This window comes from Aotus nancymaae, unplaced genomic scaffold (assembly GCF_030222135.1).
Source record: "Aotus nancymaae isolate 86718 unplaced genomic scaffold, 86718_ANA_hifiasm-v0.15.2.pri h1tg000029l, whole genome shotgun sequence".
Taxonomy (NCBI): domain Eukaryota; kingdom Metazoa; phylum Chordata; class Mammalia; order Primates; family Aotidae; genus Aotus; species Aotus nancymaae.
The window spans coordinates 72,650,706-72,668,159 of record NW_026988442.1 but is presented as its reverse complement, the minus strand read 5'-3'; the positions used below and the strand labels follow the sequence as shown (position 1 = coordinate 72,668,159).

The 17,454-nt window shown below is 34.1% G+C and overlaps 1 pseudogene; it reads left to right on the top strand.

The window, feature by feature from the left end:
- Nucleotides 1-799: 799 nt before the first annotated feature.
- Nucleotides 800-1,657, top strand: LOC105723640 (nucleophosmin-like; annotated as a pseudogene).
- Nucleotides 1,658-17,454: the final 15,797 nt, after the last annotated feature.

The window sequence follows — 17,454 nt, the reverse complement described above, 5'->3', positions numbered from 1 at the left end:
GAATAAGTATCATGAGATGTGATGGTTTTAGAAAGGGCGGTTCCCCTGCACATGCTTTCTTGCCTGCTGCCACGTAAGCTAGAAATCTCTGCTTACTTTACACTTTTTGAGTCAATCTGCTAATGAATTACAGTCTGATGTTAAAACAAGATTTGCTGCCTTCTACTGTATGTTTCTATACATCTTTGTATTTTCTATGTCTGTATCTTTTTCTATACACACACAATTATGCAAAGAGATAGATCAATAGATAGATAGATAGATAGATAGATAGATAGATAGATAGATAGATAGATAAATAGATGAATGGATGAGAGAGGCTGGAGAACTAGATGGACAAAATGTCTTTTCAAGTAAGAAAGTAAGCAGTGGGGCCTGGAAACCCATTCTTGAATAACATAAGAACATAATTGAAAAAATAGAGTAATGGAGTAACCTGCAGGAAAATTTCTATCCTGGAATCCTTGTAGAACTGATATGTGTTCATGGTTTCCAGTGAAACATAGAAAATATGTAACTGAGAGTCTGCATTGTGGCCTGATTCAATGTGCTTGGAGACTGCATTCACTGTAACAGACTACACCTTGCATTCTTAAGGCAGGTGGCAGGATGTGGGCTGGGTTTTCTGCCTCTCTCCAGGGCTCAGTGACCTTGGTGTATGAAGTCAAGAGTAAAAGAACTTATTTAGATGAAAATGTATCTGAGCCTGTGTGAGTCCATCCTGAGTGGCTGTCCTTTTGAGCAGTGGTCGTTTATCTCTGTCTGCCTTCTCTTTCACCTAAGTGCGTGTCGCCACCCGATGGAAGATTCGATGGACATGGACACGATCCCCCTGAGGCCCCAGAACTATCTTTTTGGTTGTGAACTAAAGGCCGACAACGATTATCACTTTAAGGTGGATAATGATGAAAATGAGCACCAGTTATCTTTAAGAACGGTCAGTTTAGGAGCTGGTGCAAAGGATGAGTTGCACATTGTTGAAGCAGAGGCAATGAATTACAAAGGCAGTCCAATTAAAGTAACACTGGCAACTTTGAAAATGTCTGTACAGCCAACGGTTTCCTTTGGGGGCTTTGAAATAACACCACCAGTGGTCTTATGATTGAAGTGTGGTTCAGGGCCAGTGCATATCAGTGGACAGCACTTAGTAGCTGTAGAGGAAGATGCAGAGTCAGAAGATGAGGAGGAGGAGGATGTGAACCTCAAGTATGTCTGGAAAGCTGTCTACTCCTGGAGGTGGTAGCAAGGTTCCATAGAAAAAAGTAAAACTTGCTGCTCATGAAGATGATGATGATGAAGATGATGATTTCGATGTTGAGGAAACTGAAGAAAAAGTGCCAGTGAAGAAATCTATATGTGATACTCCAGCCAAAAATGCACAAAAGTCAAATCAGAACGGAAAAGACTCAAAATCATCAACACCAAGATCAAAAGGACAAGAATCCTTCAAAAAACAGGAAAAAACTCCTAAAACACCAAAAGGATCTAGTTCTGTAGAAGACATTAAAGCAAAAATGCAAGCAAGTATAGAAAAAGGTGGTTCTCTTCCCAAAGTGGAAGCCAAGTTCATCAATTATGTGAAGAATTGCTTCTGGATGACTGACCAGGAGGCTATTCAAGATCTCTGGCAGTGGAGGAAGCCTCTTTAAGAAAATAGTTTAAACAATTTGTTAAAAATTTTTTGTCTTATTTCATTTCTGTAACAGTTGATATCTGGCTGTCCTTTTTATAATGCAGAGTGAGAATTTTCCCTACCGTGTTTGATAAATGTTGTCCAGATACCATTGCCAAGAATGTGTTGTCCAAAATGCCTGTAGTTTTTAAAGATGGAACTCCACCCTTTGCTTGGTTTTCAGTATGTATGGAATGTTATGATAGGACATAGTAGTGGTGGTCAGACATGGAAATGGTGGGGAGACAAAAATATACATGTGAAATAAAATAAAACTCAGTATTTTAATAAAAAAAAAGTATCTGATTTGAACATTGGAGGGAAATGAACTTGGCTCTTTTAGTGGAGTTCTATAATACAGGGTGAACATTTTTTAAAAAAATAAAAGAAAAAGAAAAAACTTTTCAGGTACTGAGAGGAATGGGTTTTGTAGAGTAAATTTTCACAGGATAGCTCAGCATTTGAACACTTACTTATTTCATCACTTAAACAATGGGGAGGCATTGAAGGGGTTTTATTTTAAAGAGATCAACGTGATGCTGTGTCAGGGCGTGGAGAAAAGAGTCACCAGAAAGAGAGGGAACACGAGGAGCTTTTTATATTCTTCCAGAAGAGAAGTAATAAGGACTTGGACCCTTAATATTGGATGTATATGTTATGCAGCATTTTCTGTTAATTAAGCTTCTTAGTATAACAGTGCAGAAGGAGAGTTTGTTTTATGTTTTATGGATGTCCTGGAGTGCTAGGAAAAGGGGAGAATACTCCACCCAGCAAGAGTCCATTAAAAATTAATTTCTGCAAAATTTCATAAAAGCTTGAAGGGATTAAGTGGTCATATATGTACCTTATGTAATCATTCTCTGATAAATCTCTTTGGCTATATGCATCTAGGAGTCACTTGGTAAAATGAAGAAAATATTTTAATCATAATATCTATATGGTTAAAAATCTGATCATATGGTACACTATAGGTATTCAATGTTTATAAACTCTGAACGTTTATCCTCTGTAAATAAGCTGTATTATAGAGAATACAAACAAATTATCCTAATGTACTTGAATATTAACTTCCCATGCATGGGTGGGCAAATTATTAAACAATTAAATTAGGTGTAACTCAGATACTTGAAAAGTAGGGATAACTGAGATTAATCTGTTAAGCACTAGCTGCATCAGATTCTTAAAGAAAAATCTTCAGAACAAAATAAAATGGTAAATTAAATTCTACCTGTTGGAAAGTTGAATTCTGTTGACTTAATTTGCAAGTAAAAAATGTGGATATAGAAAACGAATCATAAAATCACATATTTTCATTTAGTTTTCTATATATCTTCTTAGAAAAAGGAAAAAGAAAGCCATGCAGAAAAGGACTGAAAAAATAATCCTTGTGGTGCCCCTGGTCTGAGCATTAAAAGCAAACTTTGAATCTGTCGTAGTGCTTAAAACTAAGGAAATGAAACAAATTAACAATTTTATTTATTTATTTATTTTGCTTCAAAACTAGGAGTATTTATATTTAAGCTTGTATTTGGAAAAATGAATAAAATATCCAACAAGGTGTTCCTTTATTGCTTCCATTTTAAATAGAAATACTTATAAGGGCATGGATATGAAGTTTTGATGTAAAAGCTTTGTTGGAACCTTAAGGTCATGTGCAATGAAGACAAGTCACACATTGTAGCTCATAAATTAAACAGGACACATTTTTGCTTCTGTGGGACCCTGTCTTCTTCACCAGGAAGTGAAGAATTACCTGATTTCTTATAGACTTCTACATGTTAACTTTTGTTGTACACTTTGGTGAAAGCATTTTTGTCCTCCAAGCTAGATCTCAAAAGACTGATGGGGAAATGCAGTGTACAAGTAGCATTCATTTATTTCTGTAGCAAAGGATAGTTTATTTTAAAAATACGTTCTTGACCCTTACTTCCTTTTATAAATTGAACAATTTCTATAAATGCTTGATGTAATGAAGGCATTTACTCCAACAGACACTTTTTAAATTTCTTTTTATTTTGAGGGTAATTTTTGTTCCAAGTTTTGCCTTTTCTGAAATTAGATAAAAATGTGATGCAAACTCCTTAAAGTTAAGCAGTTCACAGCTCCATTTATAACTAAATTTACACAGATTTAAAGCTAAATTAAATTAGTGTGTATTATTTGCCTGAATGAGCCATATGTCTATACTCAATAAACCAAGAATGGTAGTTTTATGAGCACAAAAGTTATGTTTTATATATAATATCTTCCTAAATTTAAAATTTAATTTTAGGCAATGTAAAGGGCAATAAAAAGCATATATTTGAAACACTCAGAAAACTGAAACATTTATAATAAATCATATTCTTATGAGACAACTAAAATGAAGTATAAAGTACAAAATACTGTGCAAATTTCACAATAGTGGATCTCACCTATGCAAATTCCACTGTACTGCCCAGATGAGGAAGAGAAAAAAGAAGATAGATAGATAGAAAGAATGTTTTTAGTATGGGTGACTCAGCCTATCTTTTCACCAGTTTCCAGGGATGAACATGGGAAGAGACATGTTTCCTGATTCCTCTCAGAGCGTATATAGCTCACTGTATTAAAGGTAATTTAATACTTGAAAATACCTACTTATCATCCAACTTGTCTCCTAAACACAAGCTAACCACTAGATATGATGCTCAATGAAGAAACAGTGACTCACTCCAAATCTAATTGGAAAACAAATGCATATGTTGGATGTTTGTAATTTGGAGCTAGTACTTTATTTTCTAAAGCAGTGCTTCTATAAGTTTATTAGATGTTTTGGGCTGCCAAAATAAAGTACCACAAACTGGGTGTCTTTAAACAACAGAAATGTATTATCTCACAGTACTGGAGAGTAGAAGTCTGAAATCAAGGTGTCAGCAGGGCCATGCCCTCTGTAGGGAATCTGTCCCCATGCCTTTCTCTTAGTTTCTGGTATTGCTGGCAATCTTGGGCGTTTCTTGACGTGTACATGCACCACTCCAGTCTCTTCCTCCACTGTCATGAGGTCTACTCACTCTGTCAAGCTGTCTCTTTCTCTACTTATAAGGAGGTTGGTCATACTGGATTAGAACCCACCCTAACGCCTTTATCTTAACTTAATTACGTCTACAAAGACCTTAATTACCAAATAAACCTCCATTCACAGGTTCTGGGAATTAGGACTTCAACATATTTTGGGGTGGAGGGACAAAATTCCACCCACAACAGGGTCTTAGAGTTAATTTTAACTGGTAGATTTTTGTTTTTAACCATCTGTACTTATTTTAGACTTGAATTCCTATTTAGAATATGACTCTACAGACAGAAAAGTAAAGGTACCAGAAATATTTCACAAAAAACTTGTTTTATCTTCTGTTAAATTTCTCTTCCAGTAAGAAACATTAATTCTTGTGGTCTATGAGTAGATTAAAATTTTTTCTCAAAATCAACTTGAAATCAGAGTTCTGAAGAAGGTACTAGGTAATAATTACTTCGCTTGTGATGTGTCCTTAGTTATTTATCTCTTCTCCTTAGTTTTTAACCTCTTCTGTTGATATTTGTTCCGTCTACATCTTAGATGACAGTACAAGGGGAAAATATTTAAGGTTAGTTCAACCCCAGTTAAGTTTAATCCAAGTATATAACTATGCAAAATGAAAAACTGATCCAAACTAATATGAAATATCCTGAAAAGAAATAGCTTTCCTGAATTTAACCAGTTACTACATTTTGTTTTTAGGCAGTTTTAAATTTAGTAAATCTTAAAAAGACAGGGCAAAATCTCACTAAGGAAAATAAACTATAAGCAGAACCATTATTCTTCTTCTTTAAAAAACTAAATGGACATGTAAGTTCTCCGTAACAGAAGTATTGGTTATAACTTGGGTCAAACAGGCCAGGTATAAATCTTAGTTCTGTTACTTACTAAGACAGATTTTACTTCTGTAAAATTGGCATAATAGGGATACAAATATCATAAGGTATTAAATGAAATAATGCAAGGAGGAAACTTAGCACAGTTCCTGGTACAAAGTAAGTGTTCAAAATGTTTGCAATAATATTTGTATAGAAATAACTCTTCTTTACTTAATGTTTATTTAAGATGTAAATTTTTCCAGGTGGCTTCTGGCTGGATCCTGAGGTAATTAATAAAATGAATTAGACATTTTCTTTTCTGGCTTCAAAGATCTGTTAATTTAGTGGGAAAGTTCATAATGTTAAAAAATCATCATAATCAAAATGTGGCAAATATGATAAAAAATAAAGGAAGTAAGCAGAATCTAGAAATATTTTATTTTCTAGGAGCTTTGGAAAGAGCATATTATTTGAGACTAGAATCTGAATGTTGTTCTTAATTGCTTCTGAAGTACCATGAAGAGAACCTATCTTGAATGTGTTCTCCAGTAAAATTACGTTGGTGTATATGCTATTTTCAATTTATTTACATAAAACCATGCATACTGTACTTTATGAGATATTAAAATAATTTCCCAGAGTGTGGTTTCGGCTGCACATGATTTTTACCTAATGCCCTGATGTTAAAATCAACCTCACTGAATAATGTAACACTCCCATAAATTAGCCCAATCTTACTGAGGGATAATTTTACAATTCATGCCAGAAAAATACCTTGACATGTAATTCCACTTTCATAAATTTAGCCTCAGTAAAAAATTAAGGGTATGTACCAATATTTAGCTATAAGCATGATTATTTCAGGCTTATGTACAATAGTAAATATTGGAAAGACCAACATCAATGTTCAAGTATGGAGGATTTACTGAAAATATGTTTTTATTTCAAGATAATCAATAGAAATTCAGCCTTTAAATAATATTGCAAAACTATAGGTGACAAAATTGAAGTATATTTATGATATTTACAGTAATGGGAACAGATTGCAAAATAGCAAACACTGACTCTATTAATATTTATGAAAAAAGATATAAACTATATACACACAGGAAAAAGTCTGTCAGAAGATATGCTAAGAATGATTTTAATTTTATTTTGCTTGTATGTGTTTTCTAATTTTTCTATACATACTTAACAAGCACTGTTTTAAAATCTTATTACAAGTGTATTGTGTAAGACAATTTATGGCCATGATCTGAAACTACGGATTCATTCAGTAGAAAAATTAGGCTTGGCTGATTTTTAAAAACGTATTATGGTAAAATAGAGCTCATATTTTATTGTGAAAACTTAAATTCTTTTATTGTAAAATAAAACATGGATAAAGAAAAATCAGAAGAAATAGGCATCTTAAATAGTTCTTACAAGGCAAACACGCTTGCAACCACCAACTTTGTCAGTCACTTCAGAAGCTTCTTGTACCCTGTTCCAATCACAATCCTTGTCTTCCCTCAATAGGTACCCATTATCCTGATTTACAGCAATCACTTTCTTGCGTTTCTTCCTCCTGTTTTACCATCCAAATATGCATTTCTAGACAATCTTGTTTAGCCTTGCCCATTTAGATGTTTAGTTTTGACCTGAGAATATTTGACATGTTTCTCAGTGACCTGTATATGCTGAGATTTGGCTGCTGGATTAAAAGTCCTCGTTAGACTCAGTTTTAATACTACTCTCAGGACTATGGGGCAATGTGTTTTCCCATGGGGTGCATAATGCCTAGTCATCCCACTTACTATATAGTTAGCAGCTGCTAATGCTCTATGATTCATTTATTCACTGAGAGTTGCAAAATGATGATATTCTAGCTCTATAATTCCTTTTTCATGAATTAATTGAGCTAATTACATGTATTATATGGATTTTTATTAAAAGATGCTTCCCTCTTCTACAACTCAGTAACCCAGTGGTAAAATTCACATAAGAAAAATAAGATAAATTCTTGATTCTTGAAGTTTTAGTTTGCTGACTTTTCTAAAGGGGACCAATTTTCAAATTATTATTTACAATTGATTTAACCACATTTGGTGGGTTTCAGCAGTTCCCTCTTTTGAAGCTCGTATTGCTTCAGTTAGAGTCTCTTGTACTCTACTGTCTTTAACAGTTTCCTCTTTAGCAGCTGTAAGAAGGTTCAGGCTCATCTTGCATATTTTCTGCTTTGTAAATGGATTTAGCCATTTCCTCAAGAAGGAAATAGTATTGTGAAATACCTTTAAAAAAAAAAGCATTTTAAGACCACAAGATATCTGGATGCTAGAGATTCTGATTGGTCCTAGGTTGGTTGTTGCTTCTAAGCCTTTTAAGTGGCCAGGCTAGAAAATATATCTGTTAATTCATACATATTAAAACATATACATATACATTGATCATACATACATATGTGCATATGATAACTTCAAGTTTATACGGATAGTTCTAAGTCAAATTTAGAACTTGGAGGCTTTTCTTGTTCTTAGTCTCTAAGACTAATATAGTTACTTCTATATCTCCTTTTATCCACACTAAGAAACCTGCTTTTCAAAGACACAGGGAGTGATTGAATCAGACTATCCCATGATTATTCATTTACTTTATCCTGCATTACACACACACACTCACCTGAGAATAACTGTACTACCATTATCCCTGTCAATATAACATTTCTTTAAATATGCATTCTCTATTCTTTCCCCATTTTGATGTTTTACAATACCCACATTACCTGAAGTTATAGCCATTTTATGTTATATTCTTTGCCTGTTACCCTCAGCTAGTATTCCTTCTTCAAGTAGCCTTATCACCACCCACCCTTATGTCAAGCTTGTATGGAATTCAATCTGTAAGATTCATAAGAAAGATTCACGGAAAAAATATTCTGTGGGTTCTTTCATGTTCATATACATTTGGCTCCCTATTTTGAAAGTCAATTTTGCTGGATAGAAAATCATTTATGAACATTTTAATTTGGGGGATTATTTAGTTTGTAACTGTTTTATTCTAACATAAAATATCACTATTAAAGTGCCTAATGATTGTCAATTTTTTTCTTATTTGTAAATCACTCAATGTTTTTGCCAGAGGAAAATCTTTCTTTCTTTCTAAAGGCTTTATAAAGACCATTTAGTAATTTTAGTAAAATATCTTTTTATTGATTCCAGGTATGTAATTTGCTTTTTCAATATGGAGTTTCTCTTTTTTTAATTTCAAAAACGTTTTTATGATTTTAGTTTTTATTCTGTTATCTTGCTTAAGTTTTCTTTAAAGACTCCTATTTCCACATGTTAGATCTTTGTCTATTGTTAACATTTGTCACTTTCTTACAAATCTTTCATATCTTTTGATTTAAAAAAATCTCTCATCTTGCATTTCTCTTAAGGCACCATATTCTGTGCATTCCTTCTTGTGTTCCCTCCAATTTAGTCTTTATTTCAAAAATTATTATTTTATTTTTGGTCTGATTTTTTTTTTCTTATAGTCCTATCATCTTGTTTCTGCGTTTTTCTAATTTTGAGTTTTGTTATTCTTTAATGTGTTGAATTGTTTCATTAATGTCTTTCAACTCATTTTGAAATGGAATGTTGTAGAGATCCAATCGATGGACATGTCTTTCTGGTATGTTGTAATTGTCTGTAGAGATTTTATTTACCTCTTCATTCCCTCCCTCTTTTCTATGGTAACACTGTTCAGATTTGATTTGGATATCATTTTGATGTAAAATCCGTTTTCTAAAATTTTAGGAGAAATCATGGTTTAAGGTAGCTTCTGTCACTTCATAGACATCTTCTTCTGTTGTTTTGTGTAGTGTTCAAAATTATGATGGCTTGCTTACACTCCTGGTTCTTTTCCTCATTCCATCCCTACCTGCCCAGTCACTTTTATCAGCATTTTATCTATTTATTTATTTATTCATTCATTTATTTTTTAGAGTCTCACCCTGTCGCCCAGACTGGAGTGGAATGGCTCAATCTTGGATCACTGCAATCTCCACCTCCCAGATTCAAGAGAATCTCGTGCCTCAGCCTCCGTAGCTGGAACTACAAGCATGCACCACTGTGCCTGGCTAATTTTTATATTTTTGGTAGAGACGGGCTTTCGCCCTGTTAGCCAGGCTGGTCTCCAACTCCTGATCTCAGGTGATCCTCATGCCTCAGCCTCCCAAAGTCCTGGGTTTACAAGCTTGAACCACTGCACCTGACCTATCAACACATTCTTTTCCTCTTCTCTAATTAGTCCCTTTCCTGCTCCACTTTAATTTTACATCATCAGTTTCTTCCCAGTGTGGGTCCTTGTTCTGGAAGAGAGCCAAGCTGGCCAGTTTCAAGGAGTTGTAGCATCTAGACTTCTCTTTGCAGCCTTACCTCAGGCCCTTAGCACTGATTGGTTCCCAGATTGCACAAAACCTCTCCCGGTTTTAACAGCTGTTGTCAAATTCGCCCAGTGTGATTTTCAATAAGCATCTGCTTATTTTATTTATTTTAAGATTCTTTTGTTCTCAGGAGCATCCCTTGCTCTGTTGCTTCCACATAGATGCTAGTACCCTGCAAGTCTTCTGGCTGTTGGTGAATTCACCTCACCTGCTTAGATGTAGTGGTTTGTGGAGAAACCTTATGGCCTTGTTTTCTGATAAATACTGTCTATAGATTTTATGCGTTTTACCCCCTTTTTTTCTTGCAATATCATTGCTCTGTTCTTATGTGGGATTAGTAGAGTCAAAAATGTGCCATCGCTGCTGCCACCTTCCTTAATTTTTAAACTGCACAGAAGTCATATAGCCTTGATAATTGATGGTACCCAAATATTTAGTCAAGCACTATTCTAGATGTTTCTGTGTGGGTATATTTGGATTATCTTAGCAAAATAATCAGTAGACCTTGAGTAAAGAAGATTGCTGTCTATAACACAGAGAGCCTCATCCAATGAGTTGAAGGCCATAGGAAAAAGACTGACCTCCCCCAAGTGAGAGAGATATCTTCCAGAAGAGTGCCTTTGGACTTGAACTATAATTCTTCTGTGGGTCTTCAGTCTGCAGGCCTGTCATGCAGATTTTGGACTTGCCAGCCTCGAAAATCTTGTGGACCAATTTCTTAAAATCTCTCTCTCTTTGTCTCTCTATATATCTATAAATATATAGATATATCTATACTATATCCATATGTGTGTATAATCTCTATATCTATATTATCCATATATAATGTACTATATATCATATATAGTATATAGCTATCTAGATATCTATATCATGATAGATTTAGTTATCTATACTATATCTATATATACCATATCTATATATCTATAACATAGATATATTCTATATAGTATCTATATACTATCTATATTGTGATAGATGTAATCGATATTATATATATATAGATTAGTGTATCTATACTATAGATGTACTATACACAGGAAAGAGTTCTAGAAAAGGAATATATGCACACAAATGCAATAATTTTATAATCTTTGACTATATGTGAATAATTTGTGTATGAATCAGGATTCTTTAAAGACAGCTCAAATAGGGTATGTGGGTGTATAGATAGATATGTCAATACTATATATCATGTTCATAGACATAAATCTATATAGATATCTATATTTACACTATATATCTATATTGTATCTATAAAGAGATATCTATATATTTATATCATATCTATATCTGGTATGATAGATACGATACAGAGTATACATATGATATAAATATCTATATTATATCTATATTTGACATGATATAGATAGAGTGTAGATATGATACAGATATAGTACAGATGTATCTATGTATACACACACACACGCTATTGGTTCTGCCTCTGGACAACCTGGTAGGAATCTATACCAGATAAGAAGATCATTTGGACAGTTATGCTGTAGGCTTTGAGAAAAATAATTCTTCTTTTATTTTATTTTTTAAACTTTATTTTACTTTGGTAAAAACACTTAATTTGAGATCCACTCTCTTAACAACTTTTAAGTGTAAAATGCATTATTGTCAACTATAGGTACCCTGTTGTACAGCAGCTCTCCAGAGGCTATTCATCTCGTTTAACTGAAACTTTATAGCGATTGATTAGCAACTCCTGGGCCGGGCGCGGTGGCTCACGCCTGTAATCCAAGCACTTTGGAGGCCAAGGTGGGCGGATCACCTGAGGTCGGGAGTTCAAGACCAGCCTGATCAACATGGTGAAACACCATCTTTAAAAAAAAAAAAAAAAATTTAAAGATTAGCAACTCCTCATTTCCCCCTCCCCTAGCCCCTGGCAACCACCTTTCCAATGTAGAAACCTATGAATCTCATTATCTTGGATACCTCATATAAGTGGAGCCATACAGTATTTGTCCTTCTGTGACTGGCTTATTTCACTCCGGCAGATAAAATGTAAACTGTGAGGGACCTGTAACAAGGTTAAGATACAAGGAAGATGTGAGGAAGCAAAATTCGCAGCCTGCCTCCAGCCTAGACTGTAAATAAAAGTGACAAAACAAATCTACATATGTCGCTTGTGACCTTGTCATGCTTCCCAGGGCAGGAGACCAGAAAAGGATTTGGGGCTAAAACCTCTTATAGCAAAATACAGGATATATTTATGAATCTATGTCTACATCTATAAATGTATATATGTGTAATATATACTACATGGCCAAACATATATGTTTGTGTATATACACACATATTTGTATTTGTGTGTTTGTGTGTATGTGTGTATGTGTGTATGTAACAAAACATAGGTAGGGAATCAACCAAGGATATACAACCATATGGTCAATTGTTATTAATGATTAAAATGAAAATATCTGCCCAGATACATTCCCTGTGCTATTCTATCTATATGAATTTATTTTCTTAATCATCGAAGGAATTGTACAGAAGGAAGCATTATCGTCAACATTTTGTAAATAAAGCAACTGAGTTTCAAAGAAGTTACATAACCAGCCCAAGGTTATGTGTGATTATCTTTGAAGAATCATCTTGACATTTCTCAGAATTCCGTCATTAGCTTCAACTTCTTTCTGTCTTTATTCTTTTTTAAGGGCAAGGGCAAGTGCCAGTACAGATCTTTTAAAACACTCAAGTTTCTAATCATGCTGCTCTGACTCCCCTTGGTCAGTTTAGCTTGATTTCTGGTACATATTTCTCTAATACACTTCTGATGTGTTTTGTAATGTTTCTTGACACTCAGCCTGATTAAGCAACTGGCCTCAGATTGCACGGGGATTAATGGTAGAACTATAAATTAAAAAATTTCACTCCTCTATTCCTTTAGTTTATTGAGCTATGTTGGTTTCCCAAAGATGTATTATGGATTGCAACATCTTTTCAAGTAAAGAAAACTCATATGTGTTTCCAGTCCTACAAATCTAGATAAGAAATGCATGACCACCATAGGCATAACAACATCTTAAGGTTAATATTTTCATGCTTACAGTACTCTAAAGAAATTATATCCATTCTCCTGTGCTCATTCTCCAAGTAATCAGAATGTTAAAGAGTTAAATGAAGTATATTATACACTAGTTCTGTATTGCCTAGGGACTGTCACTCCTTACTTTAAAAGTTCATTTGCATTTTTGCTGAATAGAAATTGTAGCTAAAAGAAAAAGAATCCCTCAGGACAAATTAAGCTGGGGATATTTTACATGCACAGAAAGAAAAGGGTTAATTAAATCATCACATTTAGAACCACTTTTCTAGGACATTTCCTTTTACATGAGCTATTTGAGTAAATGTATGTAAATTGTACATGGATTTGGTGAGCAGTAGAAGGATATTGTAAAACTTCATTAATTATAAATTCTAGAGAAGAGACAAAATGGATTTTGAATGAACTGAGTCCATTTGCTCCATTATGTACATTTATCTGCATATACGTGGAATTTACAGAATTGAAATTCCATTTATTGGACACCTGCTGCATGTCACATGAGGCTAAGTGACTTACATTTGGTTTCTCACTTAACCTTTATATTTAATCCATAAGAGTGCTACTCATATCCCTCACTTTATACGTTAGAAAAGTAAGGCTCAATCCAGCTACTCGGGAGGCTGAGGTAGGAGAATTGCTTGAACCCAGGAGGCGGAGGTTGCGGTGAGCCGAGATGTTGCCACTGCACTCCAGCTTGGGAGACAGAGTGAGACTCTATCAAAAGAAAGAAGAAAGAACAAAAAAGAAAGAGAAAGAAAGAAGAAAGAAAGAAAGAAAGAAGAGAGAGAGAGAAAGAAAGAGAGAGAGAGAAAGAGAGAAAGAAAGAAAGAAAGAAAGAAAAGTAAGGCTCAAGTGTATCTCACACAAAGGTGCAATATGAAATAGCCAATCAGGCATCCTAAAGAGTTCTGACTTAGTCTCCAGACTTTTCAAGTGATATTCTTTTCTATACCATCCCTTCCGTATACTTATGAGCTTAGTTTTACATAGATGTAGCTATACTCACACATCTGAGGTATTTGAATTTCCTTGTTTGATATGAATAGAAACACTGATGTTTGCTGTATTTTGAATAAATTACTATTAGTCCAACTAATGGACGAAAATTAACAATTTATCTGGCCCCCAATTTCTTGCTCAGCCAAGAGTGGGCAATAAGAAATGTGTTTAGTGTATTTTATAGACTTTTTTCCATTTTTATGTTATCAAGATTTTTGACAGGAATGAGTAATAAAATTTATTAAATGCTATTATGGTACATCTATTGAGATTCATATGCTTTTCTTCATACTTAAACTTCCATGTAGTGAGGAAAATCAAAAGACTGCATGATGTTGAACCTATCTGGTCATGATATTTTATTTAAAAATGCATTTAATATCTAATAATGTTAGATTTAATTTGTCAATATTTTATTTATGAGTTTTTACATTCTGCAGCTATTACAAGAGGAACAGTGACAGACGAAATAATGAAAATATGAATAAAAGATGTAAAACACATAAATACGTGCAAATGGCTCCTGAGATTATGACACTTGATCACCCTTACCATTTGGATCAGCCAAATTACCAGTTTTCAAATCCCATGAAAATGACCTGCAAGTCTAACTGGAGTCCTAATCCACTGGGAGTGGTTTGTGTGTGTGTATGTGTGTGTAGGGGTAGTTGTATGTATCCATGAGGCCATTCCCAAATGTTCTGAGAAGCATTGGACATGTGATCATTCTGGCTATGAATCTACCAGCTGATCTGGGAAGTCAAATATAAAAAATATATCTGTACATATCAACTGAATTCAGGGAATATTTCTCTCTCTTGACAACCTTGAAGTTATGATTAGCCAATTCAAAAATACTAATCAGCAAACACAGACAGAGTTCAATCAGAAGTCCTCAGAAGTCAATTACATGGGTTCCCCTGAGTTAATGGGCTAGTCTTTTAAGCCCAGTCTCACAGAATTTCTGTTTATTCATGTTGGTATGCAATTATGAGTTCTTAAAATCAGTTTTAGGTTTCCTTCATGGATTGACTTTTACAACTATTTCAGATATAAAGGAAAGTACAGGTAATAATATCATGAACACCTGTTGGAAGGAATCAACTATAACAGAATGATTTGAAGATTTCTTTGTACTCTACTTCCCTTATTCCCTTTTTAGAGGAAAGCATCATGTTCAAAGTGGTTTGTATTTTTGCCATTTGCATTTTTGTACTACAGTATTAGTAGTTTACAAAAGTGGTTTAAAATTCTCCTTTAATAACAGCATGTTGTAGGTACTATTTTGCAATTTGCTTTTCTCACTTAATATGATGTTTTGAAATTTTATTCCTGTTCATATTTATAGACATAATTTCTGCTCTCTAACTTTGGGATCAATTGTATAGTGTGTAACACACAGTGTTTTGTACTAAGGAACATTTTGTTGTTTTTATTTTATATTTTTACAACAAATATAGGAAAGAGTTATTCACAAATGGCTTCCTATCTCTCGTGTGAGAATTTTGCAACTGAAAATAGAGATGTTGGTGGAAGGGTAACCTTATATTTTGGTTTGTTCTATCTTGCCAAATTGCTCTCCAATAATAAAGGTGGTCCCACTCTGTGTCAGCTGGCTTGGGTGAGGGGATCTGCTTTGTACTGAATTAAAAATAGCATATGATCAATCAGAAGTAACCTCAGGGGACTGAGGAAGTGGTTAAGCAGGACAAATGGGTAGACAATTGCCACTGAATAAAATCCTTTTGACGTTGCAACTCTACAAAGGGAAGACACTGCCTACCATGCCCATGACAAAATGGAACAGCATGTTTTCCCTCGTGTTGATGGGCATTTCCGTACAGTATCACTCACGCAGAAGCATCAATTCAAATTTTATCACAATTTTAAAAACAAAAGAATGAATCAGAAGATACCTAATTGGAAAGTTTTTCACGTGATTATAATAAATTATGTTCCTCTAACCCTCCTCACTCTACACAGAGCTTCATCTTCTGGAACAGATCCACCAAACAAGAGCTAGAAGATGCAGTGGCCCAGGCCTAATTTGTATGCAGAGACCCTGGTCAGAGTGGCAAAATATCTTTGTCCAAAAAAACCCTGGAATTGAATATCCAAACCCCTATCTAGATAGTGTGCTTCTTAGAATGCAAATAGTTTCCAAAATATTTCAATAATCAAAAAGAGACAGCATTGGCAATCAGCTGACATCCAAATGTAAGCATATTGATTTTAAAACTACCCTTTATTATAGCATTTATTGGAATTTTGGGCTTTATATTTGAAATTATGTGCCTGTGTGTTTGAAGAGAGAGAGAGAGAGAGAGAAGAACACACCTGAAAATACAATGGAAATATATAGATATGGGCATTGTTGGGTACTGTCAAAGTTAATGTGCAATAATTTCATTAATCAATCAGTAGGATTTGGGGAGCAAAATTAAATATATGCAGGCATCAGTAAAAATCACCACATAAAAGCTGTGCATTCACCTAGTTTCTCTAGTTTCTTTTCAGTCATTTTATTTATTCTGTGGACTTGAAAATCTGACTTTTTAAAAAAAATTCTGCATGATATAAACATCAGATTTAACAAACATTTATTGATCAATTTATTTTTATCACATGCCTCACCAGGTACAGAAGACTTTTTATCAATAACTACAACCTACTGAGCATTTAGTCTCTGTCAAAATATTTACATACTTTTTCAATAATTCTAAAATAACACTATAATAATACTGAATTATTAATCTTTTTTCCAACAAATGAGAAAGTTGAAGAAAATATTCAAAGTGACATCACAGTAAGAAGCAGATCTGATATTCAAAACCAAGACTATCTGATTCCAATGTTTGTGTTTTTTCCACATATAATATTTTTTCATAGATGTGAATATATTTCCACCTTTTGTTCAGGCATCTCAGAGAAAAATAAGGAAAAATATGTGGAACAAGAAAACAATATTATGGAATGCCTTAGCTGAATTTTTGTCTCTTCTCTTGTATCACTCCAACTCCACGTTTATTAGAGCAGCTAGGTGATACTGCTAAAAATATAACCTAAATCATGTGACACTTCTGCTTAGACTGTCCAGTAGCAGTCCAGTCCATTCCCACTCAGGTAAAACTCAATGTCCTTCCAACGGCCTGCCTGATCCTAGAGATCTTCTCATTTTTCTGATCTCCTGTCTTACTCTCATTTCTGTTATTACTGCTGCAGTTACAATGTCCATCTTGAGTTTTACCCTTGTTATAGAAGTTGATAATACCCATTACTTGATTAAAATGAGATCCTGAACAATTATTGCTTGTAGGACTATATTTTATTTTTTTTCAATGTAAAGTTTTGCTCTATAGCATCGTACATCCATCTAAAAAAATGCATGCAGTATACAGCTAGATCATTATAAGGAACCCAATTTTCTTGCCATTAGAGTAAGGTCGTTGAGGTGTAATTACACTTGCAGGA